The sequence below is a fragment of the Mauremys reevesii genome, linkage group 3 (genome assembly GCF_016161935.1).
Source record: "Mauremys reevesii isolate NIE-2019 linkage group 3, ASM1616193v1, whole genome shotgun sequence".
Classification (NCBI taxonomy): domain Eukaryota; kingdom Metazoa; phylum Chordata; order Testudines; family Geoemydidae; genus Mauremys; species Mauremys reevesii.
Genome location: NC_052625.1, coordinates 99723519 through 99746458, shown reverse-complemented (window position 1 = coordinate 99746458; position 22940 = coordinate 99723519). Strand labels below are relative to the sequence as shown.

Below are 22940 nucleotides of genomic sequence, written 5' to 3'. Positions count from 1 at the left end.
AACTGCACTCGAAAACAAAATAAGTCCTACAAGTCCACTCAGTCCTACTTCTTGTTCAGCCAATCGCTAAGACAAACAAGTTTGTTTATGTTTATGGGAGATAATGCTGCTGGCTTCTTGTTTACAATGTCACCTGAAAGTGAGAATAGGTGTTCGCATGGCACTTTTGTAGCTGGCATTGCAAGGTATTTACGTCCCAGATATGCTAAAGATTCATATTCCCCTTCATGCTTCGGCCACCATTCCAGAGGACGTGCTTCCATGCTGATGGCGCTCGTTTAAAAAAAGAATGCATTAATTAAATTTGTGATTGAACTCCTTGGGGAAGAATAGTATGTCTCCTGCTCTGTTTTACTCGCATTCTGCAATATATTTCATGTTATAATAGCTAGTCTCGGATGATGACCCAGCACATGTTCGTTTTAAGAACGCTTTCGCTACAGATTTGACAAAATGCAAAGAAGGTACCAATGTGAGATTTCTAAAGACAAATACATCACTTGATGCAAGGTTTAAGAATCTGAAGTGCTTCCAAAATCTGAGGGGGATGAGGTGTGGAACATGCTTTCAGAAGTCTTAAAAGAGCAACACTCCTATGTGGAGACTACAGAACCCAAGCCACCAAAAAAGAAAATCAACAGTTTGCTTGTGGCATCTGAAGATAATGAAAATGCATTGAGTCTTCACTGTTTTGGAGTGCTATCGAGCAGAACCCATCATAAGCATACATGCATGTCCCTTGGAATGGTGGTTGAAGCATGAAGGGACATAGGAATCTTTAACATATCTGGCATGTAACATATCTTGCGACGACGGCTACAACAGTGCCATGTGAACACCTGTTCTCACTTTTAGGTGACATTGTAGACAAGAAGGGGCAGCCTTATCTCCTGCAAATGTAAACTAACTTTTTGTCTGAGTGACTGAACAAGAAGTAGGACTGAGTGGACTTTGTTTTATTTTTGAATGCAGTTATTTTTATACATAATTCTACATTTGTAAGTTCAACTTTCATGATAGAGCTTGCACTACAGTACGTGTATTAGGTGAATTGAAAAATACTATTGCTTTTATAGCACAATATTTGTAATAAAAATAAAGTGAGCATTGTACACGTTATGTTGTAATTTAAATCAATATATTTGAAAAATGTAGAAAACATCCAAAAATATTTAAATAAATAGTATTCTATTTAACAGCGTGATTAAGCACACGATTAATCACGATTCATTTTTTAAGCGTGAGATTAATCTTGTTGTTTTATTTAAGCGCTTGACGACCCTAGTTTTAATAATGTCTCAGTAATAATGACAGTCTGTACTATACCTGCCTGTCATCCTTCCTAGCTTTAAAAAATGTTTCTTTCCCCTTACAGTTTTCCCTTTTGTATGTCTTTCACATGCTATCTAGTAAAACAGTAAAAGTGCTGTGAAATGCACAAAATAAACAAAGTAGAGGAAAAATATTTTCTCCAGCTTTTTCAGTCTTTTCCATTTCTGTGGCAATATTACATGTTCTTTATTACAATGGAAAGTATACAATTTTCAGACTGAAGTTATTTTGAGTTGGCATGTCCCTTTAAGACTCTACCAATAAAAGTCCCATCCATTCTTCATTATAGACATTAATGGGCGGGGGGAACATATTTCTCATTCCTGTGTTTCTCTGTTATGGTCATCTATTTGTTAGAGGAGGGAAGAAAGTCGTCTTTTTTTTTCCTTTTTAAAGGGACAGTGTCAGAGTTGGTATGGCAAAAATGTAACCCACCCGTTTTGTTTTGGATCATATCATATAAGTGTACGTCTAATTATTGTCCAGAACTTTCAACCTTCCAAGACCCAAGTGTCGGGAAGAGACCTCAAATGAGGGGGACGAACTAACTGGTCTGACGGTTACCTTTAAGGAGCTATCTGTATAATAAATGTATGTGCTTGTTTATCTGCTCTGTTCTTACATTGAAGCAGAATAATGATACGTAATTGAAAAATGAGATTCTAAGTGCTTTTTTTTTTTAAACAAAAAAGATGAATGCATCAGTGAGAAGATCTTAGGTACAGATGAAATATGCTTTTGTGTAACTCTCACACTACTGATTGTGGATATAGGTTTGTGTGTGGTGTGTGTGTTTTTGTTTGTGTGTTTAATTGAACCAACTTTGTAGAAATGTTGATTTTACTAAGTAGTTAACAAGACAATTGAATTAAAACTTTTTCTATTTCAAGAACTTTCTTCACTCTCATAATGGATGGTAGTTCTTTTGTGGTTTTGAAATGATTTGATTTTTAAAATGATTTTAAGGATTTATTACAAAGATTACCATACATTCATTAATTCCTGTGTGTGTAGAATCTGAAAATCTAAAAACTTTAGCACAAAGCCTTGGGGGGGGGGGGGGAAGATCCATAGTCAAAAATCTGTACCTGATATTTTTCTTAATTTACTTTCTGCTTCCTTGCGCATTGTTTTGTGCTGAGAACATGAAGGTATTTTGTTTAACTAGAATGTGTCTGAAATTTAATTAATTTTAGCAACCTCTCAAAGTTAAGATGAGTTTTGAGGGGGAAAAAAAGCAAATGCACCTCATCTCAAATAGCTTCTTTTTTAAGGCTGTGTAGGAATGTTGTTTTCCATACATTAATTACTTGCTTATCGTTCACAAATTCTCCACTTGTAAAAATAAAGCTTAAAATTATAATATGATACACTTACAACTTTACATTTGGTATTTGCAAACAGAAAATAGGAACAAGTAGTGTCTTTATTTGTTTCATGAGAGACTTCAATTTTTATGGAGAGTGCTCTCTTTTAGATAGCAACTTAACTGTTACCTTGGCGATTCAGTTCTAACAATAATAACTTGGGGTCATGAGTGTATTTTGATGGCATTCTAGAATAGCATTTTACGTTTGGAGTATTGAATGGTGTTTGTTTGGAGAGATACTGGGAAAGCACTACCCGAACAGGTATTGAGGTATGTATGCATACTTCTCCACATTTCCTATCAGTGACCTTTAACTGTGATCTCGAAAGGATTTATTCTTCTCTAAGTGAAAATCAGTGTAACTTTCTCTCCAGGATTCTACTCAGTGAGACTTCTGTCATTAGTATCAGATTATATGACAGGGAGTGATATATATGATAGGAAAGGACTGATTGCCTAATGGTTAGGACACTAGCCTGGGACTTGGCAGATTTCCTGTTTGGCCACAGACGTCTTGTGTGACCTTGGGCAAGTTGTTTGTTTATTCTCTCTGTCTCAGTTCCCCATCCATAAAATGAACATAAAAGCACTTCGCTGCTTCGCTGAAGTGTTTTGAAGATAAATGCATTAAAGATTGTGAGGTGCTCAAGTTCTATGGCTCTGGGGGCCATATAAGTATTTAAGATATGTAACCCTTCTGCCCCTCTGAGTTGGCAGCAAGAAGGGCCAGGTTCAGTATCCAAGGGTTCCATTTCAATAACGCAATGCAAAACCGGCTCAAGACCCCACCCAGTGACCTGGGACAATTACATACCACCCCCCGGGCGCCTCTAGGAGGCAATACTTCCCCTCTCGCAAGCAAAGAGTCTGAGTGTAGCAAAATCCTTTTAATAAAGGAGGGAAACAATGTAGCATCATATTGGGGAAACTCCACAAACAGAATTCATAACATAAACCATGAGCAAGAGACCCACCAAGTAAGTTTTTGGCAACGTCCTTTTCCCCTTAGGGTCTTAAGTCCAATCACCCCAAAGTCCAACAACCCAAAAGTCTCTGTCCCTCGTCAGTGCTGCCCCAGAGTTCAAAAGTTGATCTGCAGAGTTTTACCGCCCCCAGCCTGGGTGGAAATGGGGGGGGCACACAGGGTGTTAAGGGACCTTATGTGGGCTGGGGCCGACTGCCCTGCCTCTCAGTGGAGTTCTGCTTCAGCCATCCCCGCAAACTGCTCCACTCCGCTGTTCTGTGGGCCGCTCCAACTGTCCCCGCTAACTGCTCAGCACGGTTCGGTTCGGCTCTGCTCACTGTTCTGTGGGCTGCTCCAACCATGCTGCAAACTGCTTCGCTCTGCCAGCTGCGTAGTGATAGATCTTCAGGATCCCCCACTAGTTAACACAGCACTCAGTGATCTCAGCTCAGTAAGATTAGCTCTTTTAGTGATTTCAGCTCTTAGTGATTTCAGCTTGTAGTAGGGTAGCCCCAGTGCTGGTGCACCATTGGCCCAAAGTGAGTTCAGCTCAGCAGCCTCTAGATGGACTCCTAATGGAATCAAAATTAGCTCTGCTCTTCAACAGTGGAGAGAGGAGGAGGTGCAACTGGTGTTCCAGGCCCTCAAAAGGGGCCCATGCCATCAAGTACACATCCCCATCCCCAACCTCTCTCAATTCACTGGGTTTTGGCACCCATGTCCCTTGTCTAGCGAGTGCTACTTAGTTGATGGTGAGGCTCTGTCATAAAACAGTTTCATAGTTCCTCATTTACATAATCAGGGTGACAACACTTTATTCCTCCTGCCCCAATAACAAAGAAATTGGGGATCCCACAGCTGTGAAAGTAACCATTTTAGGCTGCCATGGGCTGTGCTAGGCGGAGTGGGTGTGCCTATGCAAACACGATCAGCCTCTGAAATTCTTTTCCACACTCGCCATAATTCACCACCAGGGTAGAGCTCATCCTGACTCTGCTTACAGATGCATAAATATTTGTAGTATGGGTCATAGATTCTGGTCCTACCCAAAGCAGATGGCAGTGGTACTTCAGATAAGGCACAGGTTGTGTTTTAAGATGGGACTTAGAGCACTGATTTTTGTGTTAATTTAACTCCAAGTATTTACCCTTTTTAAAGCTGGCATAGTAAACTTTCAACATAATCACTTTTAGCAAGTTGACTGAATCAAGTGTTTGGATTTCGGGGGTTATTTATATCAATCGTGGGGCTTGAATCTGTTCTCTGATATGGACCTATGCAAGCGGAGTGGTATTTTGTGTATCTGAGGGCATAATGATGTCACCTAGCTTCTGTTCCTGTTGGTGCTTTTTAGACTTCCCTTACAAAACGAGTAATGCAATAAAAAACCACCTCAGTTCATTGTGTTGCTCTAAGCCTCTCTTCCTCCATCAATAAGTGGCAGGCACTCTAACAGTAGCTGAAGAATATGCAAGCCAAAATGAAGCAAGAAAGTGTCAGGTGGAAAGTGCCCCTGAACTAACTTTCATATTCTCGTCTGAATTTATGTTGGTTTGGGATTTTTTGCCTTTACTTATGGTGTCAGAAAGAATGATGTACATTTAAAACTGCCAGAGCGGGAAGCTGTTTAAGTACAAAGGCTTCAATACAGATGTTTCCCTCTGTGGGGGAAACAAAGTCTGCTTGATATGCTGAATCATAGCATGTGATAAGTGAGATCCCTTTTGGTTTTCCTACTGCACTGACTCCTGAGATTGGTCAAGGTCATAGTCATAGTTTTAGTTTGACATTTTTTGAATGAAACTGGGCACTTAATTAATTTCAGAATCTGCATGTGAGCGTATGGTGGGAGAAGTCAGTGGTCATAATTTGTTGCATACGAAACTACACTTTTTTTCCTTCTTTATGTATCCATCCATCCACAGGGACGACTCATTCCAGGGGGATTCGGTGTTTGTGGAAATTTGAGGGATGTGTGAACTAGGTCAACAAAATAAGAGCTAATTTCAACTTTTGCAGAAAAACTTAAAGTACACCAAGACTGACATTTGAACCTCCCTCCCCAATATTAATTTTTCATACTCATTTTACATTTTTCTTCCTTGCGTACTTCTGTGTTTCCTGACTCCAGTTGGGATCAGAGGTTGAAATGCTTCAGCTGAGAGGATATTATAAAATAATAAATATTAATAAAAAAGAGACTGTCCTGACCAATGTTTCTAGTTTGACTAAGCACAGGAAGTACTGGAAATCACACGAGTGCTTGCTGCAAGATCTTCACCTCCATTTTTCAGGCCCAACAGGTTTGATACTTACTATAAAGTATCTAGAACAGGGGTCGGCAACCTTTCAGAAGCGGTGTGCCGAGTCTTCATTTATTCACTCTAATTTAAGGTTTTGGGTGTCAGTAATACATTTTAACGTCTATGAGTCTATAATATATAACTGAACTATTGTTGTATGTAAAGTAAATAAGGTTTTTAAAATGTTTAAGAAGCTTCATTTAAAATTAAATTAAAATGCAGAGCCCCCCAGACCGGTGGCCAGGATCTGGGCAGTGTGAGTGCCACTGAAAATTAGCTCGCATGCCGCCTTCGGCATGCGTGCCATAGGTTGCCTACCCCTGATCTAGAACATAGGCGCCGACTCTATGGGTGCTCCAGGGCTGGAAAAATAGTGAGCACTCCAGCTGTGTTTTGGCTCTGGGAGGATGGAGAGCAGCAAGATGGCAGAGTGAGGGGGCAAAGTAGGGGTGGGAAGAGGTCGAGTAAGACCTTAGGGTATGGGGGACAGAACGAGGCTGGGGTCTCAGGGGAGGGGGCAGAACAGGGGGGAATAGGCAGAGCCCAGGGCAGGGCCTTGGGGGAAGGTGCAGCTTGGGGTTGGTGTCTTAGTTTTCCCCAGGGGTGCTCCACCCTAAGTCGGTGCCTGTGATCTATAACCTCGGGTTTTTATCTAAACTTTCATCCACTGCTAGTGTTTATACACTGTTAACTGTGTTATTGTGACCCACTCGTGGCTGTTCTACAAACAAAGATAAGTCTACTACTGTTGACAGCTGGGGGAGATTACTCCTTTAGCTTAGGTGGAAGAAGCTTATGCTTTTAGTGACAAAAGTCCTAGGTTCAAATCTCTTTAACTCACTGCCCACTCTTATTGTGCCACCATTCCTTGCTGGAGGGGTGGGGGAAAGAAAGCTGAGTTACACAAAGCCTCTAAGTAGAGCCAACAGAGTTAAAAACTACACTACATACGTATAAATCAGTGTATGCAGGCTTACATAAGAAAATGAACTATAAAACTTTTATTCTGGACTGAAATCATTTTAGATGTGTTTACAACCAGTGCCAGCCTGATTCCCATAGCTCAAGCATTATATACTTATGAAGTGGGGGGAAAAATAGATATTATTTCACTCTTTAAGAGTAAAAGAAGGCAGCAGCTATTTTCTTTTCTGCAACTGAACTCTTATTTTTTATCGCCATTCTGAAATTATTAAGTTATAACTGCTGTCTGATTTTTTTTCAAGTTAGTTTTGTTGTTGGTGAAGTTTTGTAAGTGCAGTAATCTTCAGCAAGTGACGCTACAATGTATTTGGACTATATAATCAGAAGGCATATTCCACTCTACTGTCTATTCCCTTGTGCCTCATGACCTGTGCAGCAGTGGCCCCCAGTTGAACCAGCCTTCCTCTCCTCCACCATGGGCTGAAGGTTGCATTGAATCTGTACTAATGTGATTCTGAGACAGCACTGAGAACTCTTTTTGTGGGCTTGAAGGGAGATGAGACAATGAATGGTGCATCCTCAAAACTCTGCCTATTATCCTTGCTTAGGTGTGTATGGAACCTGCTGAGGCATAAAGAAAGGCTTCTGCAGAGCCAGGTGGGGGTGAAACTGTCTTGGCTCAACCTACATTCTTCCCTCTCCACCACCCCCCCACCCCCCAAAAAAAAAACCAAACAAAAAACTGGGGGTAAAGAAGTGAGTTCTCTGTTCCATTTTTCTGTCTGTGGCCAAAAGTAATAGGATGATTTGTTTTTGATTTAGGCAGTTCTATGGAACACTTTCCATAGAATCTGGGCACCTATGAAAAAATTGGCAGACATGCACTAACTGGAGGCCCGGGCCTACCAATGAGAGGTCTGTGCAAAAGGTGGTGCAGGGAGGAGGGCCACCTGAGAGGTCCAAGTGCAATAACTGCAGTTCCTCAGTTGTTCCTCATAATTCTAGCTTTCCTAAGTAGCTGCAGTATGATACTGACATGACGTATGCCAATTTAATTGCTGCCTAGAATGGTTGTGTGTATCAAAGAGAAGAATGGTTAGTTTAATATTAGTTTCATTCGGTGGCTGTTTAGAATGTATTGACGGCTTTTCTAATCTTTCTTAGGTCCTTCTGTTGCTCCCATTACTGTAGTAGCAGACGGCCTCACAAACTTTCATGAGTTTATGCTCACAATACCCTGTGAGGTAGGGAAGTTTTGTTATTCCCATCTTACAGATGGGGAACTGAGGCATAGAGAGACTAAGTGACTTGCTCAAAGTCATACAGGAAGTCTGTGGCAGGACAAGGAAATTGCATGTCTTAACCACAGCACCATTCTTCCTCTCCCAGGCACTGTGATTGTAGACCCAGTGTTGACTGACTTTTAGTAGGTTTTGTTCTCAACCATGAAGGATTTTTGTTTCTTTTAATATGAGCTTACATTCAGTAGAAACTGATGAGATAGGATTCTTTAATCAGGAAATGTTTCCTCCTCATCAGTGTTGAGTAGGTGAGTGGATTTTCAAACCTTACTTATGTGTATATAGTGAGACATTTGTTTTTCTTTGTTTTAGAATCTGACAGAGGATATTTTGAAACTGAAGAGGTGGGCAATTATTCCACATAATTTTTTCTGGGGGCCCTTTGACACTGCATTTGAGGGTTGGGGGAGCAAACACTTCTATGTAGAAAGAAGATGAAGTGCATGGATTTACACATAAGAGCGTAGAAGCATGACAAGCCTGTTTACATTACTGCTTGTATTTCAGAAACAGGCATTCTGTTTATCAAAATTTCCCGATGATCATACATGTAGTAATTTGGCGAGGAAGTCATTATGAGAATATAGGGCAATAACATGATATTCCTATAGAACTAGTGCAGTGTTGGGTGCGGGACCCAACAACAACGTTGAACTGAAGTGACTGAGTGGTATATTTCACTGCCTGGTGGGTTAGCTGGTCAAGTGAAGGGTTCTTGTTTAGTGCACCTGCTCCAGAGGAAGGATGTTAACATAACTTCACACTTTTATGCCAGGTCTCCAAGTTGTTAAAAAATGTTGGTCATATTTTTCAGAATGTGTCTGCAATCCTCTAGACTGCAGGTACATATTTGATTACTATTACTGAAGAGATGTGTGGGATTAAATACGAATGAAAGAAGGCAGTGCTAAATCCTAAAAGGATGATTTTTAAAAAGAAAAAACTAAAGCCTACACAGAGTAGAAATGTGGCCACAAATCTTTTATTTTCCTGTTTTTTTTTCAGATGTGGAAGTTGTCTGTCTTGTTTGCTAGTTGAACTGTGATTCAAGCCTTCAGGCTCCTGACATCTTTGTGGTTTATGTTTTTGGTTATACTCTTCATTGAAGAGATTTCCAGAAGATAAAAGGAAAAAAAATAGTTTGCACTAGAGCAACTAGTATCTATAAAATAGCCAATTTAGTTTTTTCCTGCTCAGCACATGTATAATTTAGATCACTGGTGGGCAACCTGTGGCCCATGGGCCGCAAGTGGCCCGTTGGGGTAATCCACTGGTGGGCTGCGACACAGTTTGTTTACATTGACTGTCCGCAGGCATGGCCACCCACAGCTCCCAGTGGCCGCGGTTCGCCATTCCTGGCCAACGGGGGCTGCGGGAAGCGGTGCGGGCCACAGGGACATGCTGGCTGCCGCTTCCTGCAGCTCCCATTGGCTGGGAACGGCAAACCACAGCCACTGGGAGCTGCTGGAAGCACCTGGGGATGGTCAATGTAAACAAACTGTCTCGTGGCCCACCAGTGGATTACTGTGACGGGCTGCGTGTGGCCCATGGCCCACCACTGATTTAGATAAATGCTGGAAGTTTCTGTTATATCTGGAAGAAATGACGCATCTGTTCTCATGTTCACTTGTTTCACTGTTGCATAGATGGTCCAAAGCTATGTAGTTTATATACTACACATTTTTTTCAGAGCTACATAAAGCTAAGAGCCTAGTATTGGCTTTCTGAGTCCAGCATAAATGTAAATGAAGTGTGTTTTACGTGTGTTGTTAGGTGTTCCCTATCCTGGCAGGAACCACTACATTGGCAGGAAATGTGTCTTGGAATACTGGTGTTGCCATCTTGATGTTCTGTTGAATTTATTTTATAGTAAAGTAACCTGTCATGCCAAATTTATGGGTGGGTTTCTCTGTTATTGCTGGCCAAATGATCAGAATGATTGGTTACTTTGGAATAAACTTTGCGCGCACTCTCTCTGGGTTTCTTATAAGAGTCTAATACATGGGTTGTTGCTTCAGTTCAAAATTTAAGTCTCAGGCTTAAAATCTATTTTGAACCTGCTTGTTTTTTTGCTTCCTTTAACATTCCCTAATGCTACCCTTGACTTTACATACGGAGTAGAACCAGCAGTGTTTTCCAGTCTCCCTCTTTTTTTTTTTTCCTTTTTACTTTTTTCCCCCAAGCATTAAATTTTAAATATTAAATTTTCGGTTTACTAATAAAGTCAACTGTCTTTTAATTGAGATGCTTATGCCATAAGTATTGGTTTCTTGTCAGTTTCAGCACTTTTTTTTTTCTAAAAGCTAAAGGACTTATGATATAGCCCTAAAATGAAGGTTCTTAAATATGGTAGAGAGATTCTCCCTTTCATCTGCATAAAAACTGTGACAATTACAGTAATTGCTTTGTATTATTTTTATCACTTTATGTAGTAGCAAGTAACTGGGAAGATGCTCAGAACTTGTGTATATGAACATTTTAAAAAATTTATATATCAAAAGAAATAATTTTAAAAAACCCTATCGTAATGCCTGAAAATCAACATTAGGCAAATGTTAAATGTATTTTGTGTGTTTTTTTTAAAATGCTGTAGGTATTTTTTTATTCTTTTTAGAAAAAGGTATACTGTCGTCATTTGCTCTTATTTCATTCTTCTTCTTCTTCCATCTGTTCTCTCTCTGCTCCCCTGTATGAGTCTCCCTCTGGGCACATGCTTCATTGGTTTCCTGTTGCCCAGCCACCTTGTCCACCTGTCCACATATACCTCTTGATGTTACTCTACTACTATTGTTACTTGCATTTCTGGAGGCTCCAGTTTGAGGGCAGCTCCTATCTCCTCACTAGCTCTCCCTGTGTCTGAGTCTCTTACCCCACTGGTCTGACATATCAGGAAAAATAACCTGAATCCCAGGTATTTGATGAAAGGAAGAAACTTGGAAACCATTGATTAAGACATGAGGAGAGAGTATGCAGCAAATTAGACATGTCTTGGAAATTTTGTATGGCAAGGAGAAAAGTCCAGTATGATTTTTTTTTTGAGCTGTATATACAGCATCCTATCATTGAGCTAGGAAGGTGATGATTCTTGTCTGTATAATTTTTTTATGAGATTACACATGGAATATCACATTCCGTTTTGGGCACCACTGTACTAGAAAGATGTGGAAAAATGGGATTGAGTTTAGTAATTTCAGAGTTAGACTACATATGGCTTGTTTACTAAACTGGAGATAATCCTTTTGGAGTTGAAGGATGGCGTGATGGTATGAAAAGGTTATACAGTAACTAGAAGTAATGAGAATAAAAGACCCAAAATAGGTTGAGTAAAAACTAGATTTACTAGATTGTGGGACATAAACCCAGAGTAGTTGGCTGAAGCCACAATGCTTGGGTCACTTAAAACAAGACTGGACAAAGCAGTAGAAAAATATCCTGCAGAGAAAATCTTGTACTGCCTGAGGGATGGATTTGATGACTTATTTTATCTCAAAGATCTATAAATATTAGAGATAGAAGAAACAGTCTTGGTATAATCTAAAATGTATAAGATAGATACTCTACGCTGTAGTTTCACTAACTTGTCCATTCACATTCTTTCATGCACACAACTGATAGTTCGGCAAGAAAAGAATACCCCATGCAATACCGATTTCTATTGTCTTGTCTGGTGGTGGGTGTCATAATGCCTGGGACAGTGTGTTGCCAATCAGCAGAGGCACAGTAGGGGAAGAGAGGTAGTGAGGAAGGAGATATTCACTGGCTGACTAAAATCAAGGGGAAGTTGCACTTTTATGCAAACCCTTTGATTTCAGAGTGGTCCTAATGCACCACTTTAACAGTGTGACAGAACCCAGGTATTTTCAGAGCTACTTTCTGGGCAAAATGAGCTGATTGTAGTATGTGGGAGGGAGATTATTTTGGGGCTGGGAGTGTTAGGAGGTCTGTTCTTTTCAGCCCCCAGCTGAAAAAATCAAAATAAATAATATGCACATTCACTGTGTCAATCATTTGATATAAATCTGCTCTGCAAAGAAGGTATTTAGTTTCTAGTACTAACAGCTCATTATCAGGTCACAAACAAAAATTAACTGTAAAACTTTAAAGGGACTTGATATTATGGCTAATGCTTTTTTTCTTAAATATGTTTGTGTTTTTGGCATAGTTGGATGCATGAAGTTTTCTGTTTTCATATTGAATTATTCTGGATCCTAATTCAAGCCTGAAGTTTTCTTCCTGTAAGAAGGAACTATGGTGGTCTCAGACCATTCCTCTGTAGATGGTGGTTTACATCACACACAAAACAAAGCATGTTCAGGTTTGCTAATTAAATTCCAATTTTAAAACTGCCAAGTTTAGCAGTTCAGTTGAACTTTGGCTCTGGCTCAAGAGTATTTCCTCACTAGTATACTGTAAATAGATTAAAAGCTGTGTTTCTGTTCTCATTGTCCTCACCTCTACACTTCAATTGATACTTCATATACTCATTCATTAGCCCGTTAGTTTATAAGCCGATCCCACAAGATGGTAAGGTAAAAATAGCAAAAACTGTATGACCCTTTTATAAGCTGACCCTGTGTTTCAGGGGTTGGCAAACTTTGTCTCCTGGCCCATTAGGGTAAGCTGCTAGCGGGCCTGGACACTTTGTTAGCATGGAGCCCCTGAGCTCCTAGTGTCCGCGGTTTGCCGTTCTCAGCCAATGGGACCCGAGGGGCTCCATGCCTGCAGACACTTCAAGTAAACAAAATGACAATGTACTAGATATTCATTGATTCTATAGAGTTTAAAATCATTTGGTGTAGATCCGTTTATAAGCCGACCCCCCGCTCTTTGATGCGTCACTTTTTTACCAAAAATATTCGGCTTATGAATGAGTATATACGGTACTTATTTTAAAAACAATGTTAAACCCTTATTCTGGTACCTTCCCTTTTGCCAAGTTCCTAGTTATCTGTGTCTTTGGGGGCAGGGAAGGATTACTATACTCCAAAACCATGGACATTTCCCCCCATTTGAAACTTCCCCCTCTGTGATATCTCACACCCAGCTAGAAATATTAGCGTATGGGTTTGTGTACTGTTTTTATGATATTCCATCTAAGTTTCTTAACATTTTGTGAAGTTCACAACCACAGTTTGGAACCTGCTTCATTGGAATATGTTCCTGCTTTAATTTAGAGCACAGGGGTGGGGATGCCCGGACATTCTTTCTCTCTTCCTACCTTTGTTGCATTACTTGTAAACCATTTAATGAGATAAGCTCTAATGTAGGATTGCAATGTGTTCTGACTCCTGAAAGGCTGTACTTGTTCGTGAACTAAACACAAAAAGCAGTTTATGACAATGAATAGACCCATAAAATGTCCTTGTGTAAGCTCCTGACTGTGTTTCGGTTCCTTTTGAAAAGGGAAATATACTCTTCCCAATTCTAATCCTACTTGAGTTCCAAGAATTTAATCTTGGCAACCGCCTTAACTTTTCTTAGTAGGCACTATGCATTTTTCTTGATTGTTCCTAAAAGGTTGTTTTTCTGCTGAGATGGCAGTTAGGTAGAGACTAGTTTATTTTCTTTAATTTCTTTCACTAGAAATAACTTGAAACATGCTGCTTAAGTGGCTTTATTCTACTGTAGTATATTAAAGTGTCTTTGAATTTACATTTCTTCATTTATTTATTTATGCAACTCTATCGCCCGAGTTCCAGATAAAATAAACCGGAGATAGTGTCACATTCTCCTTGTTACTTTTGTTTAGGAGGAAAGTCTGCTGGATTTGTTTCTTCTGTAGCTAAGGTCCCCCGCTTATTTAATTTAACTACAGAAGAATATGAAGACTATGAAGCTTGCTTCACTGTATACTCTGCATTCAGCACAGGTCCCTTTGCTCTTCTTTCCTGCCGTAAGTGTGAGTTCCTCTGCTTGTTGAAATAACTGTGCCAGGTTAGCACCACAGGGATAGAGAAGCATCATAGCTCCTTGTAACTTGGTTTCCCTAAGATTTAATGTACAAGTTAGCCAAGGTAGTAAAGGCATGTGGTCATTCATGCATCTTGTAAACAGAAATGTATCCAATATCTTACTGTTTAAACCAGGGGTCGGCAACCTTTCAGAAGTGCTGTGCCGAGTCTTCATTTATTCACTCTAATTTAAGGTTTCGCGTGCCGGTAATACATTTTAACGTTTTTTAGAAGGTCTCTCTCTATAAGTCTATATATTATATAACTAAACTAGTGTTGTATTGTAAAATAAACAGGGTTTTCAAAATGTTTAAGAAGCGTCTTTTAAAATGAAATTAAAATGTTGATCTTACGCTGCCGGCCCGCTCAGCCCGCTGCTGGTCTGGGGTTCTGTTCACCTAGGCTGGCAGCGGGCTGAGCGGGGCCTGTGGCCGGGACCCCGGCTGGCAAGGGTCCGTCAGCCAGAACCCCAGACCAGCAGCGGGCTGTGCGGGGCTGGGTCTCATCAACCACTGGTATCAGCTCTGAAAATCTTCAAAGTTATTGTTTTAGATTAAAATTTTAAAAGTAATTCTTTTCAATTTTTTGCAAATTGTCTAATGTTCTGGATCTCCCTTTTTCTGCACACCTCCACAAGACTTCACATACAGGGAGATTTTCACACTGGTTCCTGTAAGAGGAAGTTGATTTTTATATGTACGTACACACACGCTATATAAAGCGAATGAAAGGAAATTGCACAAGATTCTCTGTGACTGACTCCAATAGGAATGGAACTGATGACAGTGCACACTAAAGCAGGACTTGCCTTGTAACTCTATGGACCTGAAGTTCAGCCCCTAAACTGCATGAATAAATCAATTAGGTCCTTTGCAGTGTTATTCCAGGAGCCTCCCACATTTGGGTATTAAGTGATACTGGGCTGGACATTAATTTTACTTTAACTGGTCATTTCCTTATTTTCGGCTAGGAAGTTAACTTGAGGAACCTTAACTCAAAAGCTTTTGTGCAAATCCTATACAATGGACTTACCACAAGACTCAAAACAGGCATTGCTCAGATGGTTACAGACAATCCAAGGTATTTTATATTGATGTTCATGCTCTCCTTGGTCAGGCTTCTATTTATGCTCACAATATGTTACCCCCAAAGGATCCAGTTGTGGCACAATTTATAGTTTGAAGACAAAATGGCAGCAGATTTTGCACAAGTATTCTTTGTACATCATTTTCTACACTGCTACCTGTTCAATAGGGAGAATTGAGAAGGCCCTTCTCATATGAGTCACTATAAGACGACGAGGCATGCACATTCATTGCTGGACTACCGCAAAATTGACATCTTATGGAGACTGCTAAAACTATTTCATATTGTGGAGCCATTCTTAATATAGAGTTTCTCTTGTGAATTACCTCCCCTCTCAAACCACCACAATTCCACACCTTCTGTATAGCAACTATTGGGCATGGCTCCATGAAAATGGTCTATCATTTATTAGACAAGATGAAACACTTGCTTTAAGCATTTGTGTGGCTACTTGGTTTGGTTCTCACATTTTGTACTTCTGCTATTTGTTTCCTTTCTCTGGATATAGGATGTTGTTTTGACAGTACTGAATCTCCCACCACTGACTACAGCCCACATTGTCCTAATCTCTCCAGGTAACTTTACAGCTTCTCTACAACTAGTTTTTAATCCCACCCCACATACACACTAATTTTGGGATCACATTGTTTTGTTCACAGCTGAATTTACATTAAAGAAACATCCAAAGCACCAATATAGCAATCAAAGTGCAGGAACTTTTTAGTTTAACTGGTAAACAAAAAGCCCCACCACAATGTTGGAAAGCAAAGACACTTCTGCACTACCCTACAATTTGCAGGAAGTGCCACTATCTGAAGTATGACAGAGCTGTGGTTTTGTGTATTGCCATATAGGAAAACTCTGCAGAGTTTGTTTTTCATTATACCTGGACAAATCAAATACCATCAAATTCTGTTCCTGGCTATACCTGCACAAGCACATTACTTACAGCTGTGCAACCACAGTGAAGGCAAAAGGTATGATTTGGCCAGGCAGCTGGAACTTAATAATTCTCTTGGTAACCAGGAATAGACTTCAACTCATCCTCCCACAGCTGTGTTGGCTCTGCTCGCACTGAAAAATCATCTTCTCTGCTTCTGGACATGCATGTATCCTTTTGTGCAGTCACTACAGACAAGGGTCCATTGAAAACAATGATCATACATGGTATACACTGAAAAGCAGAGACTGTGAATTTGACAAGAGTATCTGGTAAATGGAAATAAAGTAGTGGCAGAAAAGTTTGTGTAGAACAAAAAGTATTTTGGAAGGTGAGAAAGCAGGGAGGAATTAGGCTCTTCTACTACACTCCAAGATGTATGGATGTCAATTGCTTAAATTTAAATATAAATGTAAACTTAGAAAGTTTGATAGATGCAAGGGTTGGTGGGGGAAGAATCAATGTTTCCAAAAAAAAAAAAAACCCCAATACTGGTATTTATAACAATACTATTTTTCACCTTCTAAGAGGTTATAGAAACAAAGAAATTGCAATAGTGGATCAGACCTTTGGTTCATTTAGTTCGCTATCATGTCTCTGATAGTGTCCGGTATATAACTTTGTGGAGAGTGGATTATCCCGTATCTCCCTAGCGGTCGGGTTCTTGCATCTTCTTCTGAAGCATCAGAAGAAGATGCAAGAACCCGACCGCTAGGGAGATACGGGATAATCCACTCTCCACAAAGTTATATATTCTTTCCAAAAAAGTTGGCATCACAATTCTCTCTCTATCTCTCCCTCCCCCCCGACCCTCCACACACAACATATATTCCAATCCCTTTCTGAATCTTGTTAAATTCTTGGCCTCAGCAACTTCCTATGGAAACAAGTTACACAGTCTAATTAAACACTTTGTGAAAAAGTTTTTCCTTTTGTTGGTTTTGAATTTCCTATCTTTTAATTTCATTGAATTCCCTTTGGTCTTAAATAAGTTCTTGTTTTTTGAGGAGCTCCTGCTCTACCTTCTCTACACAATTCATTGTTTTACATGCTTCTATCATATCCTCTCTTATCCATCTCCTTTTTAAGGTAAACAATCCCAATATTGTCAGTCTTTCTTCATATGAATTTTTTTCCAGGCCCTTGATCAATCTTGTTGCTCTTCACAGAACTCCCTTTGATTTTGCCTTTTTGTTTTTGAGATGTGGTGAGCGCTACTGCATACAGTACCCCAAAAGAGGCTGCATTTATATAAGAGGCATTATAATGTTTCCCATTTTATTCTCCATCCCATCATTGTCTTAGCTTGTTGAAGACAGGTGCACATTCAGCAGAGATGTTCACTGAGTTGTGTACAATACACCGATGTCTCCTTCTTGAGTTGATTCTGTTCGTTTAATTTGAAACCTTGTAAGGTGTATGATTGGAGGGGAAAATGTAAGCTAATGCGCATTATTATATAAAATCATGACTGGCGTGGAAAAAGTAAATAAGGAAGTGTTATTTACTCCTTCTCATAACACAAGAACTAGGGGTCACCAAATGAAATTAATAGGCAGCAGGTTTAAAACAAACAAAAGGAAGTATTTCTTCACACAACGCACAGGCAGTCTGTGGAACTCTTTGCCAGAGGATGTTGTGAAGGCCAAGACTATAATGGGGTTTAAAAAAGAACTAGATCATTGATGGACCTAGTTTCCATGAACTTGTTATTAGCCAGGATGGGCACGGATGGTGCCCCTAGCCTCTGCCAGAAGCTGGGAATGAGCAACAGGGAATGGATCACTCGATGATTACCTCTTCTATTCATTCCCTTGGGGGCACCTGGCATTGGCCACTGCCAGAAGACAGGATACTGGGCTAGATGGACCCTTGGTCTGACCCAGTATGGACGTTCTTATGTTCATTATATATGCTATCTTGCTGACCATATACTTAACTTATTTAGATCTCTCTAAAGTTCCTCACAGTTCTCTCTGGTCTGGACTAACCTAAATAATTTTGTAAAATCTGCAAATTTTGCTACCTCACTACTCATCCTCCCTTCCAGACCAATACATAAAAGAACGTGGGACTTAGTATGGACCCTTGAGACACCCTACTGTTAACTTTTTGCCATGAAGAAAAATGACTATTTAAACAGTGTCTCCTAGCAAGTTTTTGATCCATGAAAATACTTTGTCTCTCATCCCATGTTGACCTAGCTTCTTTAGAAGACTCTTGTATTGTACCTGATCAAAAACTTGGAAGTCTAAATTATGTCAACTGATTCTCCTTTATCCACTACTCTGTTTTGAAAAAAATTTAAGTGATCAGTGAGACATTGCATTGGAAGCTACCACAAACAGTGGAGAGTTTAAACAAATACAGTAACTCCTCACTTTAACGTTGTAGGTATGTTCCTGAAAAATACGACGCTAAGTGAAATGATGTTAAGTGAATCCAATTTCCCCATAAGAATGAATGTAAATAGGGGGGTTAGGTTCCAGGGAAATTTTTTTTTGCCATACTGTACAGTACTATAGTTGGGAGGTGCCCCTGCCTTACCCCACACAGGCACAGCCCACGGACACTGGAGACAATGAGGGAGGCAAGGAGGCTGAAGGTGCTGTAGACTAGGGGCTGGTCTACACTAAGGGGAAAAATCGATATAAGATACGCAACTTCAGCTACGTTATTCACGTAGCTGAAGTTGCGTAAGTATCTTATATCGATAACTTACCCGTCCTCACGGCGCGGGATCGATGTCCGGGGCTCTCCATGTCGACGCCACGGCGGTGGAGTTCCGGAATCGATAGAAGCGCGTTCGGGGATCGATATATCGCGTCTAGATGAGACGCGATATATCGATCCCTGAAAAATCGATCGCTACCCGCCGATACGGCGGGTAGTGTAGACGTAGCCTAGAAGATGTACGTTGTGCAGCAGCAGCGGCAGCTTCCCCTACTCTGCAAGCACCTGGGGGGGGGCCTCAACCCTCGGCCCGCCCACGCCACCCTTTCCCCCCAAGCCCCCACCTTTAACCCGCCTCTTCTTCCCCCTCCCTCCTGCCCCTTTACTCCGCACGCCACTTTCTCACTCCTCCCCACTCTCTCCCCTGCCTCCTGCCCACGGCAATCAGATGGCTTGTGGCGTTCAGGTGGGAGGGGGGAGGAGCAAGGACCCAGCATGCAGGCTCCCCCCTCCCTCTCCTGCCCATGACTATCAGCTGGTTTGTCGCATTCGGGAGGCAGGTGAGGGAGGGGGAGCCTGCACGCCAAGTCCTCACTCCTCCCCCTCTCCCTCCTGAATGCCACAAACCAGCTGATTGCCGCAGACAGGAGGTGGGGGAGGAGAGGGAAGGTGCTGATCCGCAGGTTCTGCCGGTGGTCGGGAGACGCTGTGGGAGGGGTGTAGGGGAGCTGATGGGGGGGGGGGGCTGCCAGCTGTGGAAAAACCAGGCAGCCCAACGACGTTATAGCAAAGCATTGCACAACTTTAAATAGAGCATGTTCTGTAATCGAAACGACGTTAAGCGAGAGGACGTCAACTGTACTTGAATAGAGAACTATTTGGTGGCTTTTTAAAGCCAAGGCCATCACCCAGTTGTTCTCAAAAACTTTTGTACTGGTGACCCCTTTCAGATTACAAGCCTCTGAGTGTGACCCCACTCCCTTATACATTAAAAACACTCAATATATTTAACACCATTATAAAAGCTGGAGGCAAAGCGGGATTTGGGATGGAGGCGGACAGCTCATGACCCTGTATGTAATAGTTCCCAGTTTGAGGACCCCCATCATTGGTGATATTTTTGTACTCTTAGAGATATTTTATCCACCAGACTACAGACTTTCCAGGGGAAAAAATTAATGAAGTGGAAACCTAGACCCTCAATCCTATAATCTGAGCCATGCAGGCAGGCTCTTGTATCCATGCACAGGCCCACTGAAGTCAATGAGGATCCACATCGGTGCAGAGGTCAGTTAACATGGATCAAATTGCATGGCCTTATTTTGACATTTTAAAGTTCTTCTGACCTTAAAATCAGGTTTTAAGACCTAAACAGTTAGCACACATGAAAATGAGTAAGTTATGAGGAAGGTGTATAAGGAGAGATGTGCCAAATGTTCATGTCAATCCTCTCCACCTCCAACAAATCTGAAACCACTCCACAAAATCCTTTGAATGGTGGAGCTTTGCAGACCCAAACGTGAATGTCATGGGCATGCTGATGTAAAATGCTTGACTCATTGTCTTGCATCTCATTAATTCAATAAACAGAGTAGTAATCCCTCTATGAAACTCACATCCAACTCGAAGTTAATCTCATTATCATTTTATTAAGTTAACTGATAAAGAGATCTTTATTTTTTCCTGCCTCCTGTAGCTTTAATCCAAAGGCTTCAGACTTCCTGTTCTTGGCAGACAGTCACCTGAATTACATCCAACTTACCAGAAGTATCTGTTTCATATTAAAAGCAGATTAATTTCAATGTTTCAGTGAAATAAGTTAGACCATGCTTGGAAGCAGAAGGCAAGTTTATTACTATATTCACCAATCAGTTTGGCTTCTGAGTTACAGATAGGGTGATCACATGACAGGAACAAAATACTGGGACACATTGGGGGGGTGGGGAAGAGCCAGAGTGCAAAATATCGGGACAAACAACTAAATGTCAGTACAGTCTGGTCACCCTAGTCACAGAACAGCTATATCTCTGTATCATGTAATGAAGACTTTAAACATGGTGTGGGGAGGATAATGAATACATTGCACAAGCCTACTAAAATAACTCTTGTAAAAACTGGGACTACAAATTTACCTTAATTTTAACTTAATTATAAAAAGTATATGGAAAGTTTGTAAAATGTTATAATAATCTATAACAAATGTTAATTGATTATTGAAAGCAACTTAACCTATATTCTATGTTAATAAACAGACCTGAAAAACAAATGAAAAAACCAAAAAAAGATGTTACTATAATTCAAGGACTATCTTTAAATCATGCTTGGCAGAAACAGAAGATGATGTAGAACCGGAAAATTGGTGTGATGAATATTAGGCCTAATTGGTGGACAAAATAATGAGGGGATGGCCTATTCTATCCATCACTCCCTTTTTGGATCTTTAAGGAAAGACTTTACGGGGAAAAGATGGAAGAACAGATGGAAGCGACTGGAGCGTGCTTCGCCATCATGGATGCCAACTCAATCATTTCCTGGGACCCCAGGCTTTCATCATCCTGAGCATAAGAAATATCCTGACCAAACCAGGCCAGAATCCAGATGACGCTGCCACCCCATACCTGCAGCATCCCATACACCACCTCAGATGAAATGAGATTGGACTTTAACAAAAACAGCAGCAACAATAGCTCCAGCTCATCTCAACTAACTTCTCTTTTATGCAAAAAGATGGTAATAACTGTCCTTACTACCATGTAAGAGATTGAAAAATGTTTTATTCTTCCTTTCAAAACTTTGTCCAGCTAAAGGAAAAGGGAACAAAAATATCTTGTTAAAATGAAAACCTTATTTAATATTTGACATTTCCAATGCTTTAAACTGTTTTTCCTCCTTTTCTGTATCTTTCTTTAATAAAAGGTTAAAAGGATTTGTAATGGTGTATTTGCCATGGTACTAAGCAGGCTGAAGTCTCTGCATACCAAACCCTGACCCTTGCTTAACACTGTTTAATGTTGGACAGTGACTGGGGTATGTTAATACCTTTGGCCCATTTACTCGTTCTAAATTAATACAACATGACTCCATGCAAAGAACAAGAAAACAGTCTGCAGCAAAGTAGCCTCCATCTACATTGAAGAATGCAATAGTTAATGGTGATCCTGGGTCATAGTTAGTACTTCCCCTTTAGCAACAAGAGAATTAAAGCAGGTTGCATGCCTGCCATTAAGTGCAGTGGATAAATTGGATTACAAATTATTATTAAAACAAGTTCTGAAAACAAACTGAAGTCATAATAGTGATTTATGAATGTAGTAAAATGAAATTTTCACACAGGGTCAGCTGCAGGCTAAGGACTGGAGTAGATGAGTGGGAGTCACAAAACCCCGATTCTCTTTCCAGCTCTACCACTGACACACTCCGTGGATCTTTCAAGAAGTAATAACCTCTCTGTGCCACATTTCATCCCTCTACATACGGGGTTAATAATGCACTCTCTAGTTTGTAAAATGCAATGAAATATACAATGAAAAAATGTGCTACTTGGATCTGACCCTGTTCCCACTGAAGAAAAGTTAAGTTTTGACTTTAATGAAATTGGGATCAGGGCATGTAAGCGCAAAGTAAACAAGTAGTATGATCACTGTTGTTCTCCCTTTTTGCACCTTTTTGTTTCCCAGCATCTGACAGGATGCATTTCCTTTCTACTTCATCCTGAGGCTGACATTTCACCTCTGCTCCTTCATTGATGCGGACAGCTTTTCTGGACTTAGCTGACTTTCTGGAAGAGCAAAACATGCAGTCAACTCCAAAAAGTTGGAGTTACATATTGGTCTTAAGGGAGTCACTTTGTGACACTAAGCCAATGAGCGACGATACACAGGAAGATGCAAAAATACAGCGGGGGGCGGGGAGAGAACTTGAAGCCCTTTAAATTGTAGTACAGGACAGCTGTGAAAACAGGGCGTATATTTCAAATTTTAGTACCCCCACTAAAGCCAGAAGTTACTGTTAATGCCACTTTCACAGATTGCTCAGTGTCAGATGTGCCAATGAGTGCTAACAAATTCCTCCCTGGATATCAAGCACGTCTGCTTCAA

The 22940-nt window shown here is 40.6% G+C and overlaps 1 protein-coding gene and 1 long non-coding RNA gene across 5 annotated transcripts in view; both read left to right on the top strand.

Annotated features, from left to right (window-relative positions):
* UST (uronyl 2-sulfotransferase) overlaps positions 1–22940 on the top strand; it is a 276031-nt gene that overhangs the window by 4826 nt on the left and 248265 nt on the right. The window lies entirely within an intron of this gene.
* Positions 2913–21770, top strand: LOC120402364. The gene is made up of 3 exons (XR_005597187.1): positions 2913–2971; positions 15739–15805; positions 21096–21770. It is a non-coding gene; the product is annotated as an uncharacterized LOC120402364 (long non-coding RNA).